The sequence below is a fragment of the Oryx dammah genome, unplaced genomic scaffold (assembly GCF_014754425.2).
Source record: "Oryx dammah isolate SB20612 unplaced genomic scaffold, SCBI_Odam_1.1 HiC_scaffold_2, whole genome shotgun sequence".
In the NCBI taxonomy this organism is placed as follows: domain Eukaryota; kingdom Metazoa; phylum Chordata; class Mammalia; order Artiodactyla; family Bovidae; genus Oryx; species Oryx dammah.
Genome location: NW_024070186.1, coordinates 2,468,218 through 2,482,832, shown reverse-complemented (window position 1 = coordinate 2,482,832; position 14,615 = coordinate 2,468,218).

The following is a 14,615-nucleotide window of genomic DNA, read 5'->3' as shown; positions in this document are numbered from 1 at the left end:
TTGGAAAATAATTACTTTACAATATTGTGGTGGTTTTGGCCATACATCAACATGAATCAGCCATGGTGTACGTGTGTCCCCCATCCTGAACCCCCCTCCCACCTCTTGCCCCATCCCATCCCTTTGGGTCATCCCAGAGCACCAGCTTTGAGCACCCTGCTTCATGCATCAAACTTGCACTGGGATCTGTTTTACATATGGCAATATATATGTTTCAATGCTGTTTTCTCAAATCATTCTACCCTCCCCTTGTCCCACAGAGTCCATAAGTCTGTTCTTCACATCTGTGTCTCTTCTGCTGCCTTGGATATAGGATTGTCATTAGCATCTTTCTAAATTTCATATATATGCATTAATATATTGTATTGATGATTCTCTTTCTGCTTACTTCACTCTTTATAATATGCTTCAGCTTCATCCACCTCAATAGAACTGACTCAAATGTGTTCTTTTTTTATGGCTGAGTAATATTCCAATATGGATGTGAGAGTTGGACTGTGAAGAAAGCTGAGCGCTGAAGAATTGATGCTTTTGAACTGTGGTGTTGGAGAAGACTCTTGAGGGTCCCTTGGACTGCAAGAAGATCCAACCAGTCCATTCTGAAGGAGATCAGCCCTGGGATTTCTTTGGAAGGAATGATGCTAAAGCTGAAACTCTAGTACTTTGGCCACCTCATGCGAAGAGTTGACTCATTGGAAAAGACTCTGATGCTGGGAGGGATTGGGGGCAGGAGGAGAAGGGGACAACCGAGGATGAGATGGCTGGATGGCATCGCCAACTCAATGGACATGAGTTTGAGTGAACTCCAGGAGTTGGTGATGGACAGGGAGGCATGGCGTGCTGTGATTCATGGGGTCGCAAAGAGTGGGACACGACTGAGTGACTGAACTGAACTGAACTGAACTGAATACTCCATTGTGTATATGTACCACAGCTTTCTTATCCATTCATCTGCTGATGGGCATCTAGGTTGCTTCCATGTCCTGGCTGTTGTAAACAGTGCTGCGATGAACATTGGGGTACGCGTGTCTCTTTCATTTCTGGTTTCCTCGGTGTGTATGTCCAACAGTGGGACTGCTGGGTTGGATAGCAGTTCTAGTCCCAGTTTTTTAGGAAATCACACTGTTCTCCATCCTGGCTGTACCGGTTTGCATTCCCACCAACAGTGTAAGAGGTTCCCTTTTCTACACATGATCTCTGGCACTAATTGTCTGTAGAATTTTGGATAGCAGCCATTCTGACCAATGTGAGATGATACCTCATTGTGATTTTGATTTGCATTTCTCTGATAATGAGTGATGTTGAGCATCTTTTCATGTGTTTGTTAGCCATCTGTATGTCTTCTTTGGAGAAAAGTCTGTTTAGTTCTTTGGCCCACTTTTTTATTGGGTTGTTTATTTTTATGGAATTGAGCTGCTTATATATTTTGGATATTAATTCTTTGTCAGTTGTTTCATTTGCTGTTATTTTCTCCCATTCTGAAGGCTACCTTTTCACCTTGCTTATAGTTTGCTTCATTGTACAAAAGCCTTTAAGTTTAATTAGGTCCCATTTATTTATTTTTGCTTTTATTTCCAATATTCTGGAAGGTGGGTCATAGAAGATCTTGCTGTGGTTTATGTCAGAGAGTGTTCTGCCTATGTTTTCCTCTAAGCGTTTTATAGTTTCTGGTTTTACATTTAGATCTTTAATCCATTTTGAGTTTATTTTTTGTGTATGGTGTTAGAAACTATTCTAGTTTTACAAGTGGTTGACCAGTTTTCCCAGCACCACTTGTTCAAGAGATTGTCTTTTCTCCATTGTATATTCTTGCCTCCTTTGTCAAAGATAAGGTGTCCATAGGTGCGTGGACTTATCTCTGGGCTTTCTATTTTGTCCCAGTGACCTATATTTCTGTCTTTGTGCCAGCACCATACCATCTTGATGACTGTGGCTTTGTAGTAGAGCCTGAAGTCAGCGGTTGATTCCTCCAGTTCCATTCTTCTTTCTCAAGACTGTTTTGGCTATTCCAGGGTTTTTGGTGTATATGTACATCTTCTTTATCCATTCATCTGTCGATGGACATTCAGGTTGTGGAAATCTAAATTTTGGTGAAACATATCTTGAATTTGAAATACTGGTAACTGACTGAACATTTTCAAATGCCATTGGACTAAGGCCTGCCTGACTGGGGAGTCTCTCTTGGAAGATGATTCTTCAATCATTTCAAATTTTCAAGAAGTCGAGCCTCATTATACTCATGGAGTTGGATGAGTCAGAGCTGGCCCACTGTGCACCCCCAAGGTTAGGAAGGAAGCCAGTGGAAGGATTTGGGGGATTCTACACTTAGTTGAAGTGGGGTTGGATAGGGCTCCCCAACTGGGGTCAGATGAGAACCATCAAAAAGCAGATGGTAGGAGGAGGTCAACCGAGGGTGAGATACAGCGACAAGCACACATGCTCTTGTTTAGCTTCCCCGTCTTTTCCTCTTTCCCAGCCTGGCCACCCATTCTTCCCCCTCCCACCCTTCCTTCCTTCCTTCCTTCCCTTTTACCAAATTTGGAGTTAGGCCTGACAAGGATGGGCATTGCACAAGCTGGCTGAATAAACTGCTCCTTGAGGGCATCACCTGAGCAAGGCGCAGCTGCTCTGAACTTCAGAGCTGCAGACAGTGAAGCATAAAGAGAGGCCTGATATGGCACCAGACCCGCAGACGCCCGCGACGCTGTGGGCCGAGGCCGCAAAGCAGAGATTCGGATCTGAGCCTCGCATGGTAAGTCACCAGGGAAACACCTGTTCCTGACAAGGTCAGATTCAGCAGTGCTGCTGGGTGAGTATAAACAACAGGTGTTCATTCAATGATGCTGCTGACTTCCAGCAACATCGAGGAGGCTGTGAGTGGTAGATGGGTCAGCTCTTCTCAGACTCCGCTCCAAGTGTAGACCACTGACCTGCAGCGCCAGCATCACCTGGGAACCTCTTAGAAATGCAGCCTTTTGACTCTACCGTGAATCTACTGCCTTGTATCAATATCTCTGCAGGTGCACATTAGAATTGGAGAAGCATTCACTAAAGCAGGAGTTCTTAAACCTTGATTCATCAGGGAAGTGAAAGAAAAGTGAAAGCGAAAGTTTCTCAGTCTTGTCCGATTCTTTGCCACTCCCATGGACTGTATAGTCCATGGAATTCTCCAGGCCAGATCACTGGAGTGGGTAGCCTTTCCCTTCTCCAGGGGATCTTCCCAACCCAGGGATCGAACCCAGGTCTCCTGCATTGCAGGCAGATTCTTTACCACTTGAGCCACAAGGGAAGCCCTATCTGGAAAAGTAAATAACAATAATAATAAAAGGAAAGTAATCTGGGAAAGTAAATAATAATAAAAAAACTCAATATGCTTAGGCCAGCACTACCTCACTTCCTGTCCCCTACCACCAAGAGGCTCTGATTTTAATCAGTCTGGGTGGGTCTGGGCAGTAGGAGATTTTCAGCCTTCCTCCCGTGTTTCTGATAATCAGCCATTTTTGAGAACTAGGGCTTGTTAGAAATGCAAATTCTTGGGCCCTACCTCAGAGCTAATGAATCAGAATCTGTCTCAGGAACTTGGAGGGGTGATTCTGTTGCACAGTTAGTTTGAGACCCACACTCCATGCTGGAGACAGACAGGAAACCAGACCTGTATGCATTCATCTAGGCAGAGGTGAGGGCCCAGACAGGGACTCTCCTGGAGGACATGCAGGCTAGTGCGAAGGAGGACAGAAAGGCCTTCTATAGGGGCGCCATTGAGGTGGAGAGGCAGACCCAGCCAAGTAAAGAGATGGAAAAGTAAAGCGCATTCCAGCCAAAGAAACTGTGGATGCGATGGCCTTGAGGTGAGAGAGCACACAGCTCGTCTGAGCTCTTGAAATGGGTCGGTTGGATTGGAAGAAGGGCCACTGTGGGGTGAGACTAAGACAGGCAGGAGACAGAGAGTGAGGACCTGTGCGCCGTGCGAAGGAAGCTTTTCTCTATGCCCAGGCGGGGCTTTGGCAGAAGGATGTTAGAATGATCACTTTGGTTGCCACGTGGAGACAGGATGTGGGGAGGCAGGGGACACCGGTGGACTCAGGGGACCAGTTGGAAGATGGTCACAGCTGTTCAGACAAAGCGGAGGCACACATTGTCAATCAGCCAGTCTCTAAACTGGGACGTCACTAAGCTAATAATTGTATGGGATACAGTAGACGATCTTCCACCTCAAGGGCCTCTGTTAGACTGTCAAGATGAATAGACTATCCTATTCAATCAGTCGATTCAACATAGCTCAGAATATTCATAACCCCACATTACAGAGGGCCAGTGTTCACAACGGCACTACTTACAATAGCCTAAGCATGGAAGCGGGCTGTGTCCACCGAGAGATGAATGCTTAAAGAAGGTGTGACCCCTATGTACAGTGGAATATCACTCAGCCTTAAAAAGAATGACGTAACGCCATTTGCAGCAGCATCGATGGATCTAGAGATTTTATCACACGAGGCAAAGGAAGTCAGAGAAATATGAACATCATATATTACTTGTATGTGGAATATTAAAAAAAAAGATACAGATGAACTTATTTACAAAACAGAAGGAGACTCCTCACACACAAAGAAAACAAAGGTATGGTTGCCAAAGAGGAAAGGGGCGGGATAAATTAAGTGTTTGGGATTAGCATACAGACTACTGTATATGAAAGAGATGAACGGTAGGGACCTGCTGTAATGCACAGGGAACTATATGCAATATCTTGTAATAAACTGTAATGGGAAAGATTCTGAAAAACGTATCCATAAATCCTGCACTACAGAGAGACAGCATCCCAAGGGACAAGGACACGAGGTGACCAGTAAGATACGCTCACTGCCGTCAGGGAGCATACAGTCTTCTGGGGGAGGCAGGTGTGGCCAGACACTGCCCATGTTGCAGAGCTCAGGCGCTGCAGTGGACACGGAGGCCAGCTGGGTTAGCTGGCCTGCGCTGGCCACACCCTGTCACTGTGATGCTCAGCAGGCCCTTGACACATTCAGCCTCACCTCCCATCGTGGCTCATCGGGGCCAGCGGCAGTCTTGTGGGCAGGATTATCGTCATTCCCATTTCATAGATAAGAAAACAGGTGCAAATAGAAGTTAGTGGATTTGCAACATTGTAAGTTAGGCATTGTTGTTGTTTAGTCTCTTAGGCATGTCTGACTCTTTGCAACACTGTGGACTGTAGCCTACCAGGCTCCCCAGTCTATGGGATTTTCCAGGCAAGAATACTGGAGTGGGTTGATATATATATATATGTGTGTATATGTATGTATATATATGTATGTATATATACACACACATATGTGTATATATATATTCTTTGTCAGATTCTTTTCCATTATAGCTGATGAATCTGACAAAGAATATATATATATAGATGATAGATATAAATTTTTCCATACCATACATACGAAGCATATTCTTCTTCAGATGTATCCTATCTGAATCGCTTTGCCATTCACTTGAAATGAATATACCATTGTAACTCAACTCTACTTCAAAAAAGAAGGTCCAGCATTAGTATTTTGAAAAGAGAAAATGTTAAAAAAAAAAAGAAAGAAAAATGAGGCATAGAGAGATTATGCCATTTGCTCTTGATCTCAGGAACAGCAAAGGAGCAGAGATGAGACTTGTTACCCCAGGTCCTCTGGCCACATCATCCCATATTCTAACAATTATAATGACATTTCCCAAGCTTCAATCATCCTTCCTGATTTTTACCACAATTTTGCAACCATGAACAATTATTTACTTTGTATTTTACATTAAACTTGCTTGTTTTTACATGTTAAGTAATTTATTCTAAAAAGAAGGCCATATGAATACAGTGATTAGAAAATTGGCATCACTTGCCACAAATAGGAGATGACTGTAACGTTAAATAAGTCAGACAAACCAATGGTATTTTTTAAAAGGTTTTTTGATGTGCACTATTTTCTTCCTTTTTAAAAAAATTAATATATTTTTTATTGAAAGATGACTGCTTTACAGAATTTTGCTGTTTTCCGTCAAACTTCAACATGAATCAGCCACAGGTAGACACATATCCCCTCCCTTTTGACCCTCCCTCCCATCTCCCTCCCCCTCCCACCCCTCTAGGTTGATACAGAGCCCCTGTTTGAGTTCCCTGAGCCAAACAGCAAATTCCTGTTGACTATCTATATTACATATGGTAATATAAGTTTCCATGTTATTCTTTCCATACATCTCACCCTCTCGTCCCCTCTCCCCATGTCCATAAGCCTATTCTCTATGTCTGCTTCTCCATTGCTGCCCTGTAAATAAATTGTTCAGTACCATTTTTCTAGATTCCATATATATGTATTAGAATATGATATTTATCTTTCTCTTTCTGACTTCACTCTGCATAATAGGTTCTAGGTTCATCCACCTCATTAGAACTGACTCAAATGTGTTCTTTTTATGGCTGAGTAATATTCTATTGTGTATATGTACCACAACTTCTTTATCCATTCATCTGTCAGTGGACATCTAGGTTGCTTCCATGTCCTGGCTATTGTAAACAGTGCTGCAATGAACAGTGGGATACATGTGTCTCTTTCAATTTTGGTTTCCTCAGGGTATATGTCTGGGAGTGGGATTGCTGGGTCATACGGTGGCTTTATTTCTGTTTTTCTAAGGAATCTCCATACCATCTTCTATAATGGCTGTATCAATTTACATTCCCACCAACAGTGCAAGAGCGTTTGTTCCCTTTTCTGCACACCCTCTCCAGCATTTATTGTTTGTAGACTTTTTGATGATGGCCATTCTGACTGGTGTGAGGGGGAAAAAATGGGCATAGAAAGAACCTACCTCTACATAGTAAAGGCCATATATGATAAGCCTACAGCAAGTGTTATTCTCAATGGTGAAAAACTGAAAGCATCCCCCCTAAGATCAGGAACAAGGCAAGGGTGTCCACTTTTTCTACTATTATTCAACATAGTTCTGGAAGTCCTAGCTATAGCAATCAGAGAAGAAAAAGAAATAAAAGGAATCCAGATTGGAAAAGAAAAAGTAAAGCTCTCACTGTTGGCAGATGACATGATATGGTACATAGAAAACCCTAAAGATAGTATCAGAAAATTACTAGAGCTTATCTGTGAATTTAGCAAAGTTGCAGGATACAAAATCAATACATATAAGTCACTTGCATTTCTATATACTAACAATGAAAAATCAGAAAGAGAAATTAAGGAATCAATCCCATTCACCACTGCAACAAAAAGAATTAAATATCTAGGAATAAACTTACCTATGGAGACAAATGAAATCTACACAGAAAATTGTGAGACACTGATGAAAGAAATCAAAGATGACATAAACAGATGGAGAGATATTCCATGTTCCTGGGTAGGAAGAATCAATATTGTGAAAATGACTATACTACCAAATGCAATCTACAGATTCAATGCGATCCCTATCAAATTACCAATGCCATTTTTCACAGAACTAGAACAAAAAATTTCACAATTCATATGGAAGCACAAAAGACCCCGAATAGCCAAAGCAGTCTTGAGAAAGGAGAATGGAGCTGGAGGAATCAACCTTCCTGACTTCAAATTATACTACAAAGCTATAGTTATCAAGACAGTATGGTACTGGCACAAATACAGAAATATAGACCAATGGAGCAAGATAGAAAACCCAGACATAAACCCATGCCCCTATAGGTACCTTATTTTTAACAAAGGAGGCAAGAATATACAATGGGGCAAAGATACCTCTTCAATAAATGATGCTGGGAAAACTGGACAGCTGCAGGTAAAAGAATGAAATTAGAACACTTCCTAACACAATACACAAAGATAAACTCAAAATGGATTAAAGATCTAAGATGTAAGACCAGAAACTGTAAAACTCCTAGAGGAAAACATAGGCAGAACACTCGAAGATATAAGTCAAAGCAAGATCCTTTATGACCCACCTCCTAGTGTAACAGAAACAGAAACAAAAGTAAACAAGTGGGACCCGATTAAACTTGAAAGCTTTTGTGCAGCAAAGGCAACTGTAAGCAAGATGTGCACTGTTTCTAAATTCTCTGTTGAATTTGCTGCAACGTTGCTTCCTTTTTTGGAATTCTGTTGATTCACCTTTGGCTGTGCTGGGTCCTGTTGCTGTGCAGGCTTTCTCTACTGGTGGGGGACATGGGCTACTCTCTAGCTGCAGTGTGTGGCTTCTGTGCGGTGGAGCACAGGCTCTAGGGTGCTCAGTGCAGGGCAGGGACTCTGGTTGAGGCTCCCAGGCTCTAGAACACAGGCTCTGTCACTGTGGCCCAAGGGCTTAGTGTGCTTCTAAAGATAGTGGAGCCTTCTGGGAATAACTTTCTCACTAGGAGATTTAATCTTATTTAATAGTGTCCATCTACTGCCCCCAGTCACTGCACATCCTCCTGGGGCAGACACTGTGAAGTGTCCCAGTCTCCCCTTTTTCCTTTTTATAAGACACCTGTCTTCCACTGCCACAAGGCCCCACCCCACGAGATCACCAGGGACGATTCTTCCAGGAGGGCAGAGGGGAGTGAAGGTTTGATACAGGATCATAAGTTATAGAGGCAGCCGCTGGGGCTTCAGTCTGGGGAATGTGATTGTGATGCAGTGATGGTCCTCATGTGATAAATGGCAAAGATTATGTCTTGCCTTGCTCTCAGCTCCTGTTTTGCTTCTCTTTTTTTTCTCTCCTTTTTGGGATCACTTTAGCTTTGATCTTACATTTTTGTCTCTCAATGTTCATGAATCTTCCTTTGCTTTGTTAATGTTGTTTAGTGATTTTTTTATATTATTACTCAATGTGGTAACCTTAAGATTGTAGAGAGAAAGAAAGAGACTTTGGAGATGCTTCAAAATCTGGGAGGCTGGGGGACTGAAAATACAGAGCAGAAGCTGGGTGAGAGGAGAGGTTATCATCAACTTTGTTTGCCTGTCCTCGGGGACATCTGGTTGCTGGAGCACTGGCTTAGAATGTGGGAGGACCCAGGGATGAGGCTGGAGGGTGGTCCTGAAGCAGGACTTGGAGCTGCGTGGAAAGCCTGTGAATAAACCCCCACCCTAAATGTGGGCTTGAGGTGGGGTCCACACTGCATTTAGAGCCCACAAGTGTATATGGGGGGGGGGGTGATTCCAGCCCATTAGAATGATCCTTCAGGCTGACTGCTCTCCCTGACTTGAGAATGTACAAGAGCAGGCACTTGTCTCAAGAAAAATACCTCCTGAGTGATGTATTTGTTGACCCAGCTCTGTGTATACCTAATTTGTACATCAGCTGGGACATTGCTTTTATTTGAGTTAAACAATTTATATGTTAACAACTCTACTTTAATGATCATGATTATCATGATTTATCATATACTTTTTAGCATCCCGGTAAAAGAAACCCTTTCAAAATTCAGGAGGTTATCACCGGAGTCTGCTTGGCAAATGATTTGTTTCTATCAATATTCCAGTGAGAGGGGAACATTTTGCTTATGTGACACACACTTGAGATTTACAAAGAGCCAAAAGACCCCCCATTAAGCATATCTGAACACATGCAACTCCATATGAAAAATTAGAGGAAGAATTAAAAAATGGCTGTGAAGACCAAGTCTTCAATTTCTCTTGATTTTAGTATGGTGACTTTCCATGAGGTCTGCTTTTCAGGAGCTGAATTTAGAACAAAATAAAAAGACACCTAGAAACTTTTCAAAAATAGTCTTCAAAATTTCATTTAAAAATAGACAGAAAACCTGATTTCTTATCTGGAATATCCACATATATAAGATGTAATCATGACTCTCAGGAATCTTACACTGGCAGCCCACTCCAGTATTCTCACCTGCAGAATACCGTGGGCGAAGGATGCTGGCAGGCTACAGTCTGTAGGATCGCAGAGTCGGACATGACTGTGCGACTGAGCACGTGTGCAAGGGAAAGAGACGTAAAACGATGATAAAAGTTGGGCCACAGGGGTGGAAAAGTGACAAGCGAATCCAGGGCCTGGGTGATTCCTTTTGCATCAGCTGATAGAAGATAGGGCTATGGAGGCGGCAGCATTTGATGGGTGCCTAGGATTTTACAGGGAGTGGAGAAGGAGATGAGAGGGAACCATGGGAACAAAGGACGTACAGAACCTGCTTTATAGAATGGGTGTGATGATGGGTGCATCGTGCCTACTGAGGGAAAGTGACTGAACAGGCTGGAAAGGTGAAGGTCTCTGAATGGCACTTGGATTTCACTGAACTAGTCATGGGCAGCCACTGTGGGTGCTTAAACAGGACAGTAGTGATGATGGGATGTTTTGATTTAGAAAGCTAGGAATGGAGATTAGGCAAGAGGCTTTTTATGCTGGCTCAGTTAAAATGATCCTTCATATGTGTGTGTGTGCTAAGTCGCTTCAGTCATGTCTGATTCCGTGTGACTCTATGGACTGCAGCTGGCCAGGCTCCTCTGTCCGTGGGATTCTCCAGGCAACAGTACTGGAGTGGGGTTGCCACGCCCTCCCCCAGGGGATCTTCCTGACCCAGGGATCAAACCCATATCTCACATGCCTTGCACTGGCAGGTAGGTTCTTTACCGCTAGCATCACCCAGGAAGCCCGTCCTTCATATATCTTACACCAATTGTGTCCTCTCTCTTTTTCTTCTAATAAATATTCTGAAATAAAGGATCTTTGTTTTAGAGAGATCAAATAGATTTGACACGCAAACAACTCAAATTGATCCATTGAGTGAAGTCCTGAAACACAGCTGAGGGGATGAGAAGGGGCTGTCTTTATTTTGGATTTCTGGTCCGTAATTTGTTTTGTTTTTAGTATGTGGGACATACTGCTCAGGAAGATCCCCTGGAGTGGGCAATGGAAATTCACTCCATTATTCTTGCCTGAAAATTCTGTGGATAGAAGAGCCTGGCGGGCTATAGTCCCCGGGGTCACAAAGAGTTGGACACAGTTTAGCGGCTGAGCACATACACATTACTGAGATGGAGGAGGGGGTACGAGAAGGAGGGAGGAAAAACACGCACCGTACGCTGCTACTCCTCCAAGAAGATCTTTTTTTCCTTTCTGTGAGGCTCTTCAGATCAAATTAAGCAGTAAAAATACTCCAATTGAGTTGGGCTGGACTGGAGATGGATCCTTCTTTTAGTACAATTACATGGTGTAATCTGTGCTTCCAAGTATACCATTCCTCCTTCCAAGAGGGAGACTGAGCCTGTAACAGACTCCCAGGCAGGCTCTGAAAGAAGCACGGCTGTGTTATTAAAGAGGCGGAAGAGCGGCTGTCACGGATGTGCAGCAAAGACACCCCGCGCCTTCAAAGACGTCGCCGCGCTGCCCTGGGGAGTGGAGGGAAGGCAGAGGGACCAGCGGGGAGACCAACGGAGGGGCAACATTTTACTGTGAAGCGTAAGACTACCGTGATGGCTGCTTTTGGAGACCTGACCTTAGCTCGGGTTGCTGGTGGATTGCAGACGTGGTGGGAGCGTGGGGGGTGGGGTGGGGTGTGTGACAGCGGTTCTAAGTCAGGGAGAATCCTCACGAGAGCCCACTGCCCAGAGCAAACTCAGCTGCCTTTGGGAGTGATCAGAGCAAGGTGTGGAACCTTCTCGTTCAATTTCCCTGGCACGTCCACCTCCGCCACCCACTTAGAATACTTCTTCCCTCTGAATCAGAAATGAGAATCAAGTTGTAGTTTTCAGTCTCAAACTTTTAAATTTTTTGGATCTGATTTTGGACCAGTTATCAGAAAAATGGAGTTGTACGGCTTTGCCTTCTCTTCATTTTTATTTTTTCTCTTTTCAAATTCTCTGTAGAAGCTTTCTTTTCGTCCAAGCAGCCTGGGGAGAGGTGTGGACACTGGGAAGCACTCCGTTTTTCCCTTACGTGTCGGGGCTGGTAGGGGATACCCAATTGTCAGTTAAAAAATAATGATCTGTAGCGGATTAAAGAACTAAGAGAGCCTTACACTTTGAATCCTCTAAGTGGGTAATTCCTCTAACTGGGTAATTCTTCTAAGCGGGTAATTTCTTTAAGCAGGACCCTTCACAGCCCTGTAAAACCGAAGACCATCTAGGAACTCTTGAACTGTTTCAAATTGTTTTCAAATGGGCCTGAATGCTGTTGAGAAATGCATAATTTACGACCTTAACACTTGATTAGGTGGTAAACGACTGTCAGGAGAGATGTCCTTGGTAATCCAGTTATCATCCAGACTCTAATTATCACTTCACGGGGGAAGGAAGGCTGGGTAATTGAGAACCAAAACTCTTAAAGGGCTTGAAGTGGCCATTTTCTTATGCAGTTAAACAAATTATTTCTCTACCTAGAAGGTGTTTAATTGGTGCCAGTTGAGAAGGAGGAAATGGTGCTGTGACTTCCCGGAGTGAGAGTCAGGAGGCTTCGGCCAAGGAAGAGGAAAGTTGACTTCTGAGAGGCCTCTCCCACCTAAAAAACTCACTTTATTTAAAATACATATTAAGCAGGGGAGAGAAGAGGAAGTGGGAGCCAGCCAGAGCATAATTAACAGCTGCCGGACGACCCGCTCCCCTGTCGGTCATCACTGGGGATTTTTCTCAGATGAGCACCAATTTCATCTGGTGTGAGTTCCCATTGATCACTATAAATTATTTAAGCCACAAATGCTGGGCCATCCATTAAACCAAGAACGGGGAAGATTGGCCAAAATTTGCCTCTGGGAAGGGTCCTACTCTCCTGAATTCGGTGGAAATAGGAGTGAGAGGTAAGAGCTAAAGAGATTCCCTTCTGTATCTTTTTCTCTGACCATCCTTCTTCATCCTCCCCATCCTCAATCTTCTACGAAGCACTTCTATGCGCAGAAGCGTCCACACTAAGTGCTGTGGATACAAAAACGGGAATGTCAGACATGACCCTCACCTTCAGCAGTGTCCACTCTAGAAGGACACTGATGGGTAATGGGGTTTAAAAGAGGCTGGGGATCAACGTGTCTTCTTTCAAATGTGGGATGAAGTGGTGGACACGTTCTGGAGGGTGGGAGGTCAGTGTGCCTTGATTACTTACGATGCTGAGTGGAGAAAATGTGGGTTAGATCTGTGGCCAAGCGTGTTTGCCTGTTATGGACAAATGGTGTTGCCTGCCATGTCAGCAAACAAAGGATGTTGGGGCCATCAAGCCATCAGCCGCTGCAGCCCCACACACCCGACCAGCCGTGCACCCTGAGGGGGTTCAGGATGGGGCAGAACAGGATACTGGCCCTAAGAGCTGAGGTGTTCACCAGAGTGATTTCAATGATAGCCAGACTCTTGCATCTTCCCCTACAGAAAGTGTGAAAGTGAAAGTGAAATTCACTCAGTCGTGTCCCCATAGACTATTCACTCTTTGTGACCCCATAGACTATCCAGTCCCTGGAATTCTCCAGGCCAGAATACTGGAGTGGGTAGCCTTTCCCTTCTCCAGGGGATCCTCCCAACCCAGGGATCGAACCCAGGTCTCCTGCATTGCAGGTGGATTCTTTACCAGCTGAGCCACAAAGGGGCTAAATTCATTAACTTGAGTTTTTTTCCCCTTTAATTGACAGTAATCTTTTAATATTCCAACTACCTCGTCTTTGTTGCAAAAACTGGCTCCTCCTTTACGTCTTTGGAGCAGTTGCTCAGAGCTATCTGAAAGGCTGTGTCACGGGCTTAGGTCCTCAGGAAGTCCACCGAATAAAGAATAATTCTCAACTTTTAGGTCAAGCTTTTTGTTTTCAGTTGAGACCATTCACCAGTGAAATCAGTTCTTACCTCTGGTCACTGGCACAGCTGGTCAACTGCTGGCATCCCCTGCAATGAGGATGTTAGTGGGGCAATCACCATGGCAGAGAGCAGAGCAGAACACAGGTGGCTTTTGGACCGGCTGGCTCCAAAAGGGCCTCTGCCTAATCCTCTGGTCAGATCGTCGCTGCTGCCATCAGAGAGTGAGCTGGGAGCTGAGCCCAGAGTCCCTGTGACTGAGGCCTTTCTACTTGGAAAAACGAGGTCTTGTAAGAGAGAGGACTTGAAGGGATGCTAAGTGGAGACTAACCTGTACCTGGTAAGTTACATGCTTAATTCACTGCTTTCATGGGTTTGAGGTTAGAAGTGCAATTCTATGCAATGTTCTGAAAACTAAAATTGGCCACATCCTGAAAAATTCAGGAGGCTAAAAATGCACAGAACCACTGTAATCCAGAATGGCTGTCTTCTTATGCTGAGGATGCAGATAATGTGTCCTCTGTCCCCAGTGGGTAGGTGTCAGTCTGGCACAGAGAATGCCTGGTGAGCAGGAAGTGAGAGCTGAATGTAAGCCGATATCTCCCATGTTCTTCTGAACTTACTTTTTCTTTAATGCATCTTTTTCATATGGACACAAATGCAATACATATTCATCAAAGAATATCAGAAAATAGACAAAAATAAAAAGAAAATAAAAGTCAACTTAATTCCACCATTGAAAGACATCATTGCTACTATTCAGGTTTGTTTGTTTGTTTGTTTTTTAATTCTATGGATAAGGTGATGGATATTAACTAAACAGATTGTGATAGCCACTGTGTAATATACACATATATCGAGTCATTATGTTGTATACCTAAAATGTATACAATACCATAT